Source organism: Pleurodeles waltl, chromosome 1_2, assembly GCF_031143425.1.
Source record: "Pleurodeles waltl isolate 20211129_DDA chromosome 1_2, aPleWal1.hap1.20221129, whole genome shotgun sequence".
Lineage (NCBI taxonomy): Eukaryota > Metazoa > Chordata > Amphibia > Caudata > Salamandridae > Pleurodeles > Pleurodeles waltl.
The window spans coordinates 767,497,074-767,513,095 of record NC_090437.1 but is presented as its reverse complement, the minus strand read 5'-3'; the positions used below and the strand labels follow the sequence as shown (position 1 = coordinate 767,513,095).

Genomic DNA, 16,022 nt, shown 5'->3' with positions numbered 1-16,022 from the left:
AACAAAATAGTAAACAATCCGTGTCTCTAGAGGTTTCTGCCCCCCGGGAGAAGATTGGCCTAATAACAATAGGCCGATCTACCCCCGGGGGGGGGCAGAAAAGGCCTTAAAATAATTGACCCATAGGGAACGACCCTTGCCAAAGGGGGCACTCCCCTTATTCAAATATATACAAAAAATTCAAATCCATGGTGTCTGGTAGGCATTTCTGCTGCCTGGTCGCTTTGCCTATGATCCTCAAAAAGCATGAATAGAGAAGTATGTGTCACTCTTCTACCTGTGGATTTGATCCCCAAGAGAAAGTTTCTGGAGAAGTTTAGATGTAGAAATTATTATACGTCCAGAGCAGCAAGATAAGGTGCTGAGGCTACCAGAGAAGGATGCACACTCACATGACAAGATGACCTCTATTATCCCATAGGAAATAAAGATTCAATGTGACCTCATGTTGCCCAGTCCCACTTTGTAGCTGCACCCTGTTGAATAGTTACAAGTTCAATAAAGTGAATAAATCAGAATATAGAAACCGACAAAATGAAAAAGAAACAAAATGGCCCCTCTGGTAAGAAGACTTTGACAGCAACAGTTTTCAGATTTGGCTTGGACCTTCTGGTGTCCAATCCCAAGGCTTCATGAAAACTCAGAATTTGATGTAGCTAATGTCATGGTGCCATTGGTATTCACAGCATCCTGCCTTGCCAGCTGAAAGATTTCTGGCTCCAGTCAAACAACTTAGAAGTAAAGTTGCTACCAAGGCAAAAAGCCAACATTTCCCTGACATATGCCTTATTGGCTTCAGCAAAACGCTGTACCTAAATCTTGATCACTCCAGTCTATACAGTAGTCTAACATTGAATTTTGTCATCCCAATTGTTTCCTGTGGATATTCTTTTTGACCTTTTACTTTAAAATTCATAACTGTTGATCTTCTTCACTCATTTATATCATTCTGATCATTAAATATTTTTTGATTTTCACTAAATTGGTTTTGAGATTTGATCTGTTTAAAGCCTGGACTTTGACATTGTATTGGTGCTGCTAAAAATACCTTACAACAGTGGTTCCCAACCTTTAGACTCCTGATGACCCCAAATGAATCATTACTGGAAGCCGGGGACACCCAGCAATTTGTACGATTTAATTTTCAAACATTAAAGCAGTAATTCGCAAAAAATATAACAAGTACACATCAAACAAATACTCAAATAACTAAAGATAAAATTATTTTATATTGAAAAAATATGCAAAAATCGAAACATTTTATTGGGAAGGTTGGCGCTGCATCTCGGCAACTACCTTTTCAATGTTTGGTTTTATTTAGGAAAGGTGAATCCTCAGGTCAGATTCTACATTTCCGGAGCGATTTCTGTTTTTATTTTTTAGGTATGCAAAATCTGAGAAAGCTTTTTCACATAAATAAGTGAAGGGGAAAGGAAGTAAACCATAAGGGCCTCTCATCTCTCCCTAGCCTCTCTGTCACATGTACTTCATTTGTTTTATAGCACCTCTCATACTACTGTAGGGTGTCAGGGCACTTTACAGGGTACTACAAGGTGTAGGATTCACATGTCATTCACACTGGTAGGCATTTTCTAAGAGTGCTTGGTCCGGAGCATCACAAACTTAGGATTCAGAACACAGCACAGTGATTAGCAATGATGTTAGTACAGTGCTTAATTTGTAAATAAAAACATGCCGGTGCCCAAAGCCCTCCTCTTAAACACGTGGCTGCTGCAATTAAATGCGGGTACACGGAATACTGAGGCAGCATAATCCTAAACAATCTCGGGCCTCTTCAATCCACAGAAAGCCACTCCCTGCCACTTCAGCTCACTCTAGCAGCTTTTTACTTTCTCCCTTTATGACGCTTTTTAATTTTTCCCTTCCTCCATATTTCCCATATGTGTCTTTTGCTCGCAGCAAATGCTTGCGGCAGAATAATTAGCCCCGGCCCTCAAAAATAAGTGCTGGTGCTCAGCACCGGAAACAACAAGCACAAATTAAGCACTGAGTTAACAATAAGAATTTATTTCTACACAAGAAAACCTTTTTTAGTAGCATAAGGAAAATGAAACAACTTTCGAATTTGTGCCATGCGGTTTGCATGCAAACCTTTAATGGCAGTTCACAGCTCACTGTGCTAGATTATGATTATGAACTGCAAAGTAACAAAAGAATCTCTGTGACAAAAGCAGTAACCCACTGTGCCATGCACCTAAAATACTGTTTTTTGCATGATACACATTCTTTGCAGCAGGCATATTAACCATCTGCGCTACCTTTGAGTCATAACTGTCACTGAACAAAACTCCCATCACTCTCCAGCAGATACATTAATCACTTGAGTTAGCTTGATGCTTTTATTTTTGCAGTACAAGGACCTTTGCAGTGCGCTTAAAACTGCTCAACAAAGTAGTAAGAAATATGAAAACACACATGCACATGTTTGTCAGAGGCCCCAGCTGGAGAAGTGCCTTCCTCCTAGCCCAGGCCTGCGGACCCCCTGGGAATGTGTCACGGACCCATTGGGGTCCGCAGACCACAGGTTGGGAACCACTGCCTTACAGCAAGATCCACTGAAAAAAAGCTTGTCTCTTTTGGGTTATTCAAGTATACCCAAGATTTTTTATTGGAACCTGCTTTTCAAGTCTTTGTTAATGGCTTACTGAACTTTCTGGAAGATCATCTATTGCTCTGTCCCTGTTACAAATCCAGTTTTTCACAGTTTCCTACAAAACATGTGTAGCATTTACTCTAGATGTTCTGGATTTGGAGTTGCCTTGTCAGCATTGCAATGCTATCAGTCTTTAGAGCTAGTCTCTAGCAAGGGCTTGTACTCTGGATTGGTCTTGGGTATCTTCTCAAGCTGTTTTTTGACCAATGTTCTGCATTCACCAAACTCTGAATCACGGACGCAGTTTGCAATCTACATTTGGTTAAATGCTGACATTTACACAATTTGTTTATTACCTACCAACGGTTGCCAGTAGGTAGTTATAGTTAGGACCTAATTTCATAGAAATAGTGTTTATTGTTTTGCTAATAAATTTGACGCTGTTTGACAAATCTTCACAAAGTTTTTAAAACTAGTACACAACTCACTTCAGCTGATGTGTAGAATATTTCGGGGTGATTCATCAAGCAGGGTTTAAGAAAAAGGGGCTCCCAAAAAGCTTTTCCCCCATGCAATTTCCTATAGGGATTTTAGACACAAATACACCCTGATACTGCTTGACGGAATTACACCAAACTTGGCAGAAAGCTAGCTCTTGGTCCAGCAAGAGCTCTTTTGGTAATTTGGTGTAGATCCATTCAGTAGTTTAGGAGTTATTAAAGCAGAAATACATTTCTATATCTAGGGTTGCGGATTAGCCATGGATCCTCTGCAGATCCAGGTGGATTCACAGGTCCACACACCAATAGCAACACCGTGGTTTGCTGGCTGCAACCTGAGAGGAAAGTAGCGGCTGCCATTTTTTACATCAGGACTCCTAAAGTGGGAAAAATAAAATTAAAAAGTGATAGAAGGGGGTCACAGTAGAGGTACCCTGACCATATGGGACTAATGGAGGAGTCTGTGAGTGTCCCCTCTTAGGCAAGAAATTTACCAAAAATGATTTTTTAACATGTGATGATACACAGATCTACCCAAATCCTCATGGATTCAGGTGGACACATGGATCTAGACCCCAATAAAAAATATACATACTCTCACTCACATACACACACACCTATCACACACTCACTCACACACCCACTCACACACCTGTACTTCCACTCACACACCCACTGACAGACCCTTAAAAACACTCACACACCCACTCACAGACCTACACACACACCCACTTACACACTTGCACAACCACTTACATACCCACACAACCACTCACAAACCCACACAGCCTCTCACACACTCACACACTCACACACAGACCCACAAAACCACTCAAACACCCACACAACCACTCACATACTCACTCACAGACCCGCAAAGCCAGCCACACATGCACTCATACACGCACCACACACTCGCACACCCACTTACACACCCACACAACCACTCATTCACCCATTCACAGCCTCTCCACACATCCCAGCTACAGGGACATTAAATTAGGAAATAGCATTAAAAACATACACATTCAATGAAAAAACAAAGGTGACAGGGACATCACAGTTAGGTATTTAAAATTTAAAAAAACTTAAAAATTCACAAAAAAAGCAAAGGTTACAGGGGCGTTATAGTTCGGTTCAGAATTTACATCCACAAAACCATAGAAAATCAGCCGTTATAGAGTTATTTTAAGTAACTATAATTAGTGCCCTCAGTTAACTATAACTCACAACCTCGCTGTGCACTGTTACTTACAACACATATTGCATCACTTATGATATCTTCTATGACATTATTGATAATATCACTGTAACATTTCTAGCAAAATTATTGATAAGGAAACTCTGCATGACGGGGGGTGAGAGTAATAGTTATCTTGGAGCACAAGTTATAGTTACTTGAAAACCTCTAACTATAAGAGCTGAATTGTGATGGTTTTTTGAGTTTAAATTCTGAAGCTAATTATAATGTCTCTGTACCTTTGTTTTTTTAGTGAATAATGCATATGGTTCAGCCTGTTCATCTTTCATGGTATACTTATTGTATATTGATGGGCAAGTTACTTCCTGAGAACTATTGCTTGAGGAAAACAAGTTTGTATATTTTGAGAAGATATGAGGGATATAGGGAGAAATCATAGCAAAGACCAAAAATGCTTTACAAGGAGGATGATTCAAGACCTGTGTGGCAGTGGTATTCCTTTATTTTATTATTAGTTAATGTCCTTCCCTATCCTCCAGGGTTGTGACTTGGTCAGTAAAACCGGAGGAGCGTAAGTTTCAGATTTCCCAACAATCTTACTGACATATTTTGTTAAAATATATTATGTGAAGCAGGACACAAGGGAAGGCTTAACATGCAGTGGAAAGAGTGGAAAATGGATTGTTAAGGGTTCTTAACACAACAGTTTTCAAGCTAACCATGTTTTAAGGCAGTGACGAGAGAGTGTGCGTGTTTTTTCCTCTGTGTGTATGTGGAATCCAACAGACACCTCACAAGCCCAACTGAAAGCACCTTCACCCAACTATTTACTACAGAATACATTTTTATGGGGTGTAACACTCCGACCATCTGCGAAGCTACACCCCTGCTTTTTTCTTAGCACTTGTAGCTAACACTAACCTAACAGATTTTGCATGTAATGGATACCGAGCTTGAAAGGTTAAATTCTTGGAAACCTGTTTGAAATAATGATATCCATATGAGGTGCAAAGGTTAAATGTCAATTCAATGTATGTGAAAGTATATAATGTCACATTTAGTCAGTTCCACCTAGGACCTTAATAACGAAACTGATTAGTGAGCCCTGTGTGTGGGTGTTGCACATGATAAATCTAAAATAGCAAGAACATGAAGACTGCTGAGAGTAAGCAACTCCCATAATAAAGTTACCACTTCTAATGGATGACATTTTCTTCAATCATACTAATTATCAACTCACAATTGCACGTTGTTTGTGAAGTGTTAATCAGCATTCACCATATCTATAATCATTAACAAAAACGGTTACAATGCACACAATATTTCCGTGTTTCGCTGGTTACTAACAGATGGTGCAATGTTCAGCAAAGTGTCTAATACTTAGTAAAGCTTAATTAATACAGGCAGTCACTGCCAACTCTAATCCCACCGCTCGTTCACGCAGTGAACATTTCGAATGACACCATTTAGGCAGCAGGCTCAATAATTAAAATAAATGACCACTTAGACAAATATAGTTCAAGAACAGTGCTGGATTTGGCAAACAGCTTTTCCATATATGTAACTGTTTTTCAAATCGCAAGAAAGAAGAGCTCAGCTCAGAAATATGAGGCAATGACAGGCTGTTCAATGCATGAAAAGCGTGTGAAACAATTCGAAATACTGTCGAAAATTATCCGACTTAAATTTGGTGAAATGTACAACTTTTGTTTTTTTTTCTGAAAGATTCTAGGAGTTGTCTTCAACATTTGCGGTTGTAGAAAAGTCCCAGGATTGCTATTCAACGTGATTAAATGTAATAACAATATGCATTAGCACATTAAGCTTTTGCTTTTATTTCTCAACAATGAAAATATTTGTGCGTGTTTTGAGACATAAATCTCCATCAGTGTAGGAGGGTGGGCTCACTATTACTTCACTGTTTAAGTGTTTGCATTCCCGCTCGACAAAATGATTTCAAGGATGACAAACTACCTTCTGATTTTTGATGAATATTTTTGGATGTTGAGTCTGTACCTACAGGGCTCGGCCCACAAGCCCTCCCTAACTGTCTATTTGCAAACGTATTTACACATTGTGTAATTTCCATCTTGAGAAATTCGACTTGCAATGATAAAGGTCCACCCTAATTCTGTGAATCAGAAATGTGCCAAATTTCCTCCGATTGCATTTTTGTAATTAAGTGCTATAAAACTTTGAAGAGCAAAGACCAGTGAGAGTGGACTGCATTGCATTGTAATTGCATTTGCAAAACATGTACTAGCACTAACACAGTTATGGTAAGTAGCACACTACCCCAGACCCCAAGGACAGTGCTTTAATGCAGTGGTCATTAATAATTGTTAGTTATAGTGATTAGTAATCTCCTAAATCAATGGATGGTAGATCTGATCATTAATACTGACTGCAAAAGTTCGTAGAAGATAGTGATGGTATGAATAGATTTGTTAGAGGACAATTTGCATTGTTCTCATGCAGGGAAATGGTTTCAAAGAGGGTGATCTATGAAGTGAGGTGTGATCAATTTGCAGTAGTAATATAATGGAGATTAGTATTAGGCAGACAAGCATGTAATATAGAGGAGGAATGAAGTGCGTCCATCAACAACAGCTGTTAATTTATCATCCTAACAACATAAACATAAAAAGACATGAAAAAAAGAAAGCATTTGGACACAATTTCGATACAATGAGCCCTCCTAGTTAGTGTCAAAGAACACTTGAATCAAAGCGATTAATATGTGCCATACTTTGATTAAGGAAAACCATCATACTGTAAATAACAAATCAAACTCTGTCCCCAAACAACACAAAGAAAGATGGTTAACAGCCAAAATTGCCTAGAAGTCGAATTTTCAGCATTTTGAAAGTCACACACAGTTGTCTGAGGACCTATAAAAAGAGGGTTGGTCACCCCCGTTTTAGCTTCATTTTAGTATTTATATTTTAGTTGTTTGAGTAAGGCTTCTTTAAGTGATAATTTTTACATATTTTATGACATATAATCAGTACTTTTGCCCAAGGATGGAAGAACACTGTACACAATATGCTGGTTTGTGTTGCTCATTTAGGAGACAGCTTCTACCACCTAGACATAGCACTGCATCCGAACTGTACTCCCAGTAGCATGGTTTATTATATAAACAGTGCAATGATCCAGAGGGGGCAGAGGGCATTCCAGCCACAACTATCCTAAGATGCATGCTGTGTGACATGCAATTAATCTGTCACTGATCTACTAGCTTCTTGAGAGAATTGCCATCTACATCATAGGCTAATTCCTGATACCATTCTCAGGTATGGGGCTGTGGCTAATCCATTAGATTGGGCGGACAGAAGGATACACCTGATATGCTCTCAGCATAGACATATGGCTAGTTAGGAATCTCTAGTACATCTAGAACCACTTACATCAAGGTTGGTTAATTTATCTTTTTTACCTTGCTTGTAATGCTGATAACTTTGCTTTGTTTCATCTGCCTAATTTCCACACCTGATTTTTTATATGCAAGATTGTTTAAAAATATGCATTGAAAACATATCTCGCATCTCTTTGTCTCACCTTGGCATGCAGGAGTAATAGCACGAAAGGGGTAAAATCTGTTTCCACAGCTTACCTGGGGACTGTTATGTTGCCATAATCACCTTTTACCACAGTGGGTTGGGTGAGGCACTGTTAGCTAGCCAGGAGTTAGACCGGCAGTTAATAGCTATGTGGATAGACTCAGTATTCCCAGACTTTGCTTTTCTGCCATCCAAAACACGCAGTTGTGTTACCAAAGTAGGAACTGGATAAAATGGTGCCACCAACATATCAAGGTCAGGTACTTATTTAACAGATCTCCTGAGTAGTTTTCTCTAGTATGCCAAAAGTTGCTTTCCACCTTTATACAGATATGTCCATGGTGTTAGGGAAATATCATCCTCCATTATATAGGAAGCACCTATATTTGTCTGTAGGTCATTCAAGTTTGAACATTTGAAAGGATACCCCACTTAGTGTTTCCTTCTCTGAAATTATTTTTTTAAATGGTGAATCCAGTAGTTATTCTAGTAAATTGTAGACTCAACACATGCTTTTAAATAAGCTACCTAATGGGGTGACATGTTACATTCATGATTAAGTTATAAAAAAAACTGACACTATCTATTCATGCATCAATATTCCTGCTATTTGGTGCCAACTCAAATACATTTCACACATACAAGGTAGCTCACCCACCAGCACAAAATGGGGCAAATAGCTATTTAGAAATACATTTGACATATCAGTAACATCAAAATTGGTTCCAAGGTGCTTTACAACACGTTGTTGACCACATTAGATTGCATCCCCTGAGTAATGATGGGGGCCACATGGCCAGTCCTAGCTGCCTACACACCACATCCAAATATACCAAATTTACCAGCAGCAGTCTGTGCTCATTATATAATAATTTAATTAGATTATATAGATGCTTATCACAGTTCATAATTCAAACATTGAACACTCTTCCTGCAAGGGCTGCTCCAGCCATCCAACAACAATTGGCTACACCAGGGATGAATCCAGTGACTATTAATGCTATTATGGGTAAAGTACCCACAAAATGGAAGGAAATTCCATTTTGGATTGCTCAAAAATCAAATCACCTGGAAGCGGTGTTTTCCATACGAGACCCTAAGATAAACATTGAATTCTCACAGAGTGCTTGATGATTTTGCAATTTGGGGCACGGTTTTGCTGCAATATATATAATAACACATAGAACACCATCTCTTGCTGTTTTACTGGAGATATTAAAACAAATACAAAATGAATACGGGGCTGCCGCTGCCCTGGCTTTGGGAATGAAATTAATTGGCAATTTTGTGACAGTATCCTGAATTATTTTAGGAAATATAAAAAAGGAAGCAGCAGCATTGGTGGTTTGTCAAAGCCTCACACAAGTTCCTTTAATAGATCAGAAGTGCATGTTATCACAAATAATTGCCACAACTTATACATGTATACATCGTGATAACTGGGGGCCAGACCAAACCAGCCACAGCGTAAAGGTAATCCTGAAAAGGATAATCCCAAGCAAGAACAGGCATCTTCTAAAAAAATGCTGGGGCAAACAAAAATTTAAGGGAGATAAAACAAAACTACAGGAAAACTGTCCGCAGCAGGCGATCTCTGAAAAATGCTATAACTTGTGTAACCATGATCATTTGAAACAGCCTAAAATGTATTAGTATTTTGATACACGCCTTTTTTTTCTTTTCAGGTTACATCAGAAAACCAGTCCACGAGATGGGGGCGGTCAGAGTGCAGACAAGAAGAGGCTTGTCTGATGTCATCAAAAAGAAGGAAGAGAAACTTCCTGACCAAAAACCCCAATTAAAAAAAAGTTGAGGACTGTCAGAAAAATATGGCACATATACTGAGAAGATTACTGTGAGACATGCAATGGGAGGTGACTCTGCTCAATAGTGAAGCAGAGGTCAGGCACCAGCATCTTCAACAGTTTCTGGATGTGAATGCAACTAACTACTACATAGAAGTCAAAACCCCAGAGAGGTGGATCGCCCCTCCAGACCAAGACTATAAATTAAATGTTCAAATTGTGGGGGACATAAAGCACAAAATGTAAGTAATGTTCTGGGAAGATTAACATTAAGCTATTACATTCTCTTGGCAGAAAAAAGATTGGTCATAAGAGCTTGTTAGACCACTTTCACAAGAGTAAGATTTTACTCTCTTTCAAAATCCTTGTTCCAGAGTAACTAAAGCAAGCGAATGCTCAGATTAGGCTTTTGCATGGATCCCAGCATTATACTGCAACCACGTGGGCTTGGATAGGGGCTCTCCTTATCATGAAATACCTGTAAGGTCCAGCCCCAAGTGCAACCACAATACCCCATAGAACATGAATCAAAAGCTCCTGTGAGGAAGATTCTCTCACAGCTCGAGTACCAGGGAGTAGTTGAACCCTGTATATCTCCAATGAAGAACCCCTAGTTCCCAGTAACTAAGCCGGATCACTCCTATAGAACTATTCTATTACAGACATTTAAATAGTCATAAATGCAATTTTACAATACAAAATTCACACAGTACAGCACTATGAACAATATTTTCTGCAAACAATATAATACAACCTTGGATATTTCCAATGTTTTTTTCTTCCAAAATGTAGCACCTGGAAGCAGGGATCTAACTGCTTTTTCCACGCACGGCTGTCTGTGCTAATTTTGTTGACATCCCCAGGAATATAGGAATAGTTCATGGCTGTTCTGTGATTGGGTGGACCCAAGATTGCATGATATTTATTAAGAAGCAATGTCATATGTCAATGTCCTATACCTGACTAATGATAATGTAGACACACACTTAGCCAGGGTAGATCACATTGTTTTGGGATTTTTTGTACACGGCTACAAATAAATTTTAGGAAAACAAAATTTGCATTTCTTAGTGTCCTATTTTTGAGATATGAGGTTTCAAATGAGGGGAAGAGCCTGGTACCACACTTCCTTGAGAAGTGTACACAATTACAACCACCAAATACAATAAAAAAAGTGCAATCCTTGTTAAGATTTTTAATATTTGGCAAAACATACATACCAGATTTTGCACAACGCATAAAAACACTTAATTTGTCCAGATTTTTTGAACAAACATCAAATACTAGAACACTCAAATAATACTCAGATCACTACAGACTGACATGTTTGAAGCAAAACATTTGCACACAAGTAAAAACAAAATTAATCTGGTCATCCTGATAGTTCCGGGTTCCACTGAGTTTATTTATGTGACATTCAATGAAGATGAAATAGTGCCGATTGCATATAAATTGTATTTAAATTCCAATGCTGAAATGCGTTTTGCTTCCACTGAAGAAATACTGACTGCAGTTAAAGGAAAACCACTGGCTCAGGAAAAGTGCATCTGTGTCATAATCCTGATAACTGCCCTAGAGTTAGTCAAAATGTCTAGCTTTCGAAATGCAAAAGCCTTACATCATAGATGGATGCAATGGATCACTTCCTTGACCGACACTGATATAGACTATGTATTTGACCCAAAATGTCAAACTCAAGAGTGTCTCCAATATGAGCTGAAGTACCCCATGCCTACAAACATTATGCCTCTTGATCATAAGTAATATAATATTTATGCTGATTGTTCATCTCAACCTTCTGTAGGTACCAATCTCCTTGGCTTCCGCAGATGTTTATGGAGCTATGAGGGATGGAGGATTCCACCCTCAAAGATATTTACACAATCCCTTGGAGATTACACTTCACAGCTAGCTGAACTAAAAGCATTGGTTTTAGCACAAGAATATATGGTTCGCAAATTCTTGACGCTCATAGTGTGTGATTTGTATTATTGTGTCCAGTCTCAATGAAAATCTGCTTTACTGGCACCTTAATGGATTCAGAGACTCTGAAGGAAACACCATCAAGCATAAAATGTTCTGTGGGAAGCTGGCAAAACTAAAAGACAGACTGCCACGGCCTCATGTAATGGCCAACAATGTGTTGGAATACATGCTGTAGGGAATTCACTGATTGATGAAACAACCAAATATGCAGCTATTACTTCAACTGTAGCTGTGATTACTTGTTCCTGTACAATGATGGATGATGAAATACTGACTGCCATGAATGCCTCAGCTATTGGCATACCTTTACCAAAAGCATAATCAGCAAAATATTCATACCAATTAAATGCCGAATAACATTTCTTATTTAACAATTCCAGGGATGGGTGATTGTGTTATCCCTAACCAAGCCTTTAGGTTTAGAGTTAATTCAAGTAGCACATACGGGTGTTGCTTCTGCCCATGCTGGTTTGGTGGCTACAATTTCATTATTACAAAAATGCTATTGTTGGCATGGTGTGTACAAGCAGACACAGCAATATTTCCTTAGTTGTGACATTTGTCAGTAAATTGAAGGTTCCACTGTTAAGCGCCCACTGCAGACATCCCTCTGAGTCTTAAACAAGTGATAGACCTGACAGCCTTAGGATGGTCATCCCCCAACTTTTTGCCTACCTCCCTCCACTTTTCTGAAACTGTTTTGTGCTGGTTTTAGGACTCTGCACACTTTACCACTGCTAACCAGTGCTAAATTGCATATGCTCACTCCCTTAAACATGGTAACATTGGTTCTTAACCAATTGCCATATTTCATTTACTTGTAAGTCCCTAGTACAGTGCACTACATGTGCCCAGGGCCTGTAAATTGAATGCCGCTAGTGGGCCTGCAGCACTCGTTGTGCAGCCCACATAAGTAGCCCCTTAATCATGTCTCAGGCCTGCCACTGCAAGGCCTGTGTGTGCAGTTCACTGCCACTTCGACTCGGCATCTAAAAGTACTTGCCTAGCCCTAAACTCCATTTTTTCTACATATAAGCCACACCTAAGGTAGGCCCTAGGTAGCCCATAGTGCAGGGTGATGTGTAGTTAAAAGGCAGGACATGTACATGTGTGGGTTACATGTCCTGGTTTTGGAAAACTCCTAAATTGGTTTTCCACTCCTGTGAGGCCTGCTCCTTTCATAGGATAACATTACGGCTACCCTCATAAACTGATTGAGTGGTAGAGTATGATCAGAAAGGGGTAATCAGATCATATTTAGTATAGCCAGAATGGTAATAGAAAATTCTACTTATTGGTGAGGTTGGATTTTATATTACTATTTTAGAACTGCCACTTTTAGAAAGTGAGCACTTTTCTCTGCACTCAAAATCCATCTGTGCCTTACAGCCTGTCTCCAATCCACATCTGGGTTGGGCTGGTTGACAGCTCCCTTGTGCATTTCACCCAAACAACCACATACACAAGATACGCTGTCATATTGGCACTTATCTGCATACTGAATGGGTCTTCCTGGGCTGGGAGGGTGGAGGGCCTGACACTTACATTTCAAAGGCTAAAGGTTGACAATGGACTGCCAACCCCCCTACTGGGACCCTGGCAGACAGACCTGCACTGAAAGGGGACCTTCTGCACTTCAAAACCACTCTTTGGTGTCTCCCCCGCTTCAAGGGCGTTTTTGGGTCTATAAACTGCGTCTCTGACCCCACCAAATCAGACACTTCTGGACCTGAATCTGCAACCTGTGAAGAGGAACTGACTGGCTGCCGAAAGGACTCATCTGGACTGTTTTGCTTAGAAGGACTGACACCCTGCTGTTGCCCTGCTGCCCTCTGCCTTTGCTGAGAAGTGCTCTGCAAGGTCTTTGATTGAGCTTGCCTCCTATTTACTGAAGTCTCAGGGCCAAAAAGACTTCAACCTTTCAAGGAATTACGTGTGTGCCGGAAATCAACGCACACGCTGCCAGAAACGACGCACAGCCTGCCTTGTGATGAGAAAATTGCTAGACAGCCAAACCCGAATGACACAGCCCAACTTCCCGAGTGAAGATTCAACAAAGCGCCTGCCTTGTGAATGGAAATTCAGTGCACAGCCCTACCGGATCGACGTGCAGCCAAACCAGAATGACGCAGCCTGACTTCCCGAGTGAAGAATCAACACAGCGCCTGCGTGTGATAGAAAATGTGGCTCATCGCCATACCGGGTCGATGCAATGCCTGTGATTTTATCCCACATGCCCAGGATTTCTACGCATTGTCCCTGGGCATCAAAAAGATCCCTGCATCGCAGTGAGGAACCAAGACTATGTGCTGGAAATTGACACAAAGCTCCTTGCAGCGTAGAAAGAAACAAAGCTTTGTCTGTGCCTCGCAGGAAATTCCGATGCACACCCTAGTTTTCCACTCATCTCCTCCTCTGTGGTGTGTTATTTTTTACGCAAACCAGGTAATTTGTGCAAACAAGAGACAACTGTTGATTTCTAAGATTTAAGACCCTTTTTAATCTTACAAAAGTGGTATCTCAACTTTTGCTAATTAAATCTTTATCATTTTCACCATAATTTAACCAGATAAATCTCATATATTTTTCTAAACCTGTGTGGTGTATTTTTGTGGTGTTTTCACTGTGTTACTGTATGATTTATTGCACAAATACTTTACACATTGCCTTCTAAGTTAAGCCTGACTGCTCAGTGCCAAGCTACCAGAGGGAGAGCACAGGATAATTTGGATTGTGTGTTACTTACCCTGACTAGGATTGTGGTCCCTATTTGGACAAAGGTGAATACGTCTGTCAACTAGAGACCCCATTTCTAACAACAGGCCTACACAATGTGTGTACCTGGGCCATTGTAGTCCTTTCACGTCAGATGTTGCATTCAAATGTATTTTCATTGCTGTAGACTCTTGCTCCATATTCTTTTTGGTGTGACCACAATGGTCGGCTGAAGCTCACAATGTTCTTAAAAATTTGCAATTCTTCATTGAGAGCTATACAGTTACTGCATTCCACTTGGACCAGGGCTGTGCTTGTGCATCTAAAGCTTACAGGGATACCATGTAACCCCTGAGTGCAGTGGTGCATTATTCTTCCCCCTATCATCCCAAGAGGAATTCAAAAGTGGAGGGAATAAATGAGACTTAAAACAATCCTTAACCTCTAGAATATTAAGTTCAGGTTGTAGTTGGATTACTCACCAATATGGGGTCCAGATAGCATTAAACAATCTGCCTTGAAGATCTTTGAGTGGCCTTACTTCATATTAAGTCTTGTTTGGAATTCCAATGTTTGTCCCAGATCTTGATGGTCCTGGTGCAGGGGCTGCAGAAACTCCTTTTTACATAAATTAACTCTTCACTGTCTTGCAGGAACTGCAACGCTTCTGAAATTAATGTTCACTTTAGGAGTGAGGGATACATCAGCATCTACTGGCTTGATTCCTAAATAAGGGGATCTAGTTTAAAAAAAAAGATTGCTGTGAAAAAGGATTTTGGCCTCTGCAGCGGTGCCAGTTCTTGGAATACAAGGTACCCGAATTGTGATTTTGCCACCAGTTGCTGATTGTAAAGACAAATGCTATTCCTCTATTTATCAAGTCAAACTGCATCATGGGGCCGTTCCTGCACAGTAGACTAATATGATTTCTGGGTAGTTTCCTATACCCTCTCACCACTATATAAGAAATACCCCTTAAAGCATTAAACAACACTGATATTGTTTCTTCTAGGATGGGGAGGGGAGAGAATGAAGTTTTGTTGAGTCCAATTACCTCTACAATCACCAGAAACGTACCAGGTATAAGCCTACAATTCTCTACTACTTCTCAAAACAACAGAACTGGTTATAATGAACCACCGTTAGAGATGTCCACCACTTCCCTTTCACTTGCAGCAGCACCTGTCTTCACACAGACTGCTTCTGGATACGTTGTCAACATTGATGACTTCTCTTCAGACTCAACAATCGCTTTGCTTCATGGTATGGGTAAGCTTTTTCATTGGCTTAAAAGCTCTTATCTGATGCATCCATGGTCCTACTTGTGGATTATACTAACACTGCTTGCATTCTTGTGGACTAGAGTTCTGGTTCTCTTCTTCTTGGTTGTAAATGGGCATAATCTTCCTGAACGCTCTGCTGCTGAACTGCTAGATGAGGTATTGAAGCCTTACTTGTCTTCCCACAAAGTGCGAAGAGGCTTGTCCCTTGTGAACATTTCTGTTGTTCCAGTTCTTGATGGGATTGTTTGGGATCAGGTTCCATATGATATATTTGCTCCTACAGAGACTGTTCAAACTCCGTATGCTTTAAAAACCTCTATGGACGATATCATCACACCTAGCATTGTCTTTGATG

The 16,022-nt window shown here is 40.0% G+C and overlaps 1 long non-coding RNA gene across 1 annotated transcript in view; it reads left to right on the top strand.

Moving 5' to 3' along the window:
* The window catches only part of LOC138295840 (uncharacterized), a 57,649-nt gene extending 47,665 nt beyond the window's left edge, over positions 1 to 9,984 (top strand). Inside the window, exon 3 of the long non-coding RNA XR_011203698.1 lies at positions 9,564 to 9,984. This is a non-coding gene — a long non-coding RNA (uncharacterized lncRNA). The remainder of the gene's footprint in view (positions 1 to 9,563) is intronic.
* The last annotated feature ends 6,038 nt before the right edge of the window (positions 9,985 to 16,022 follow it).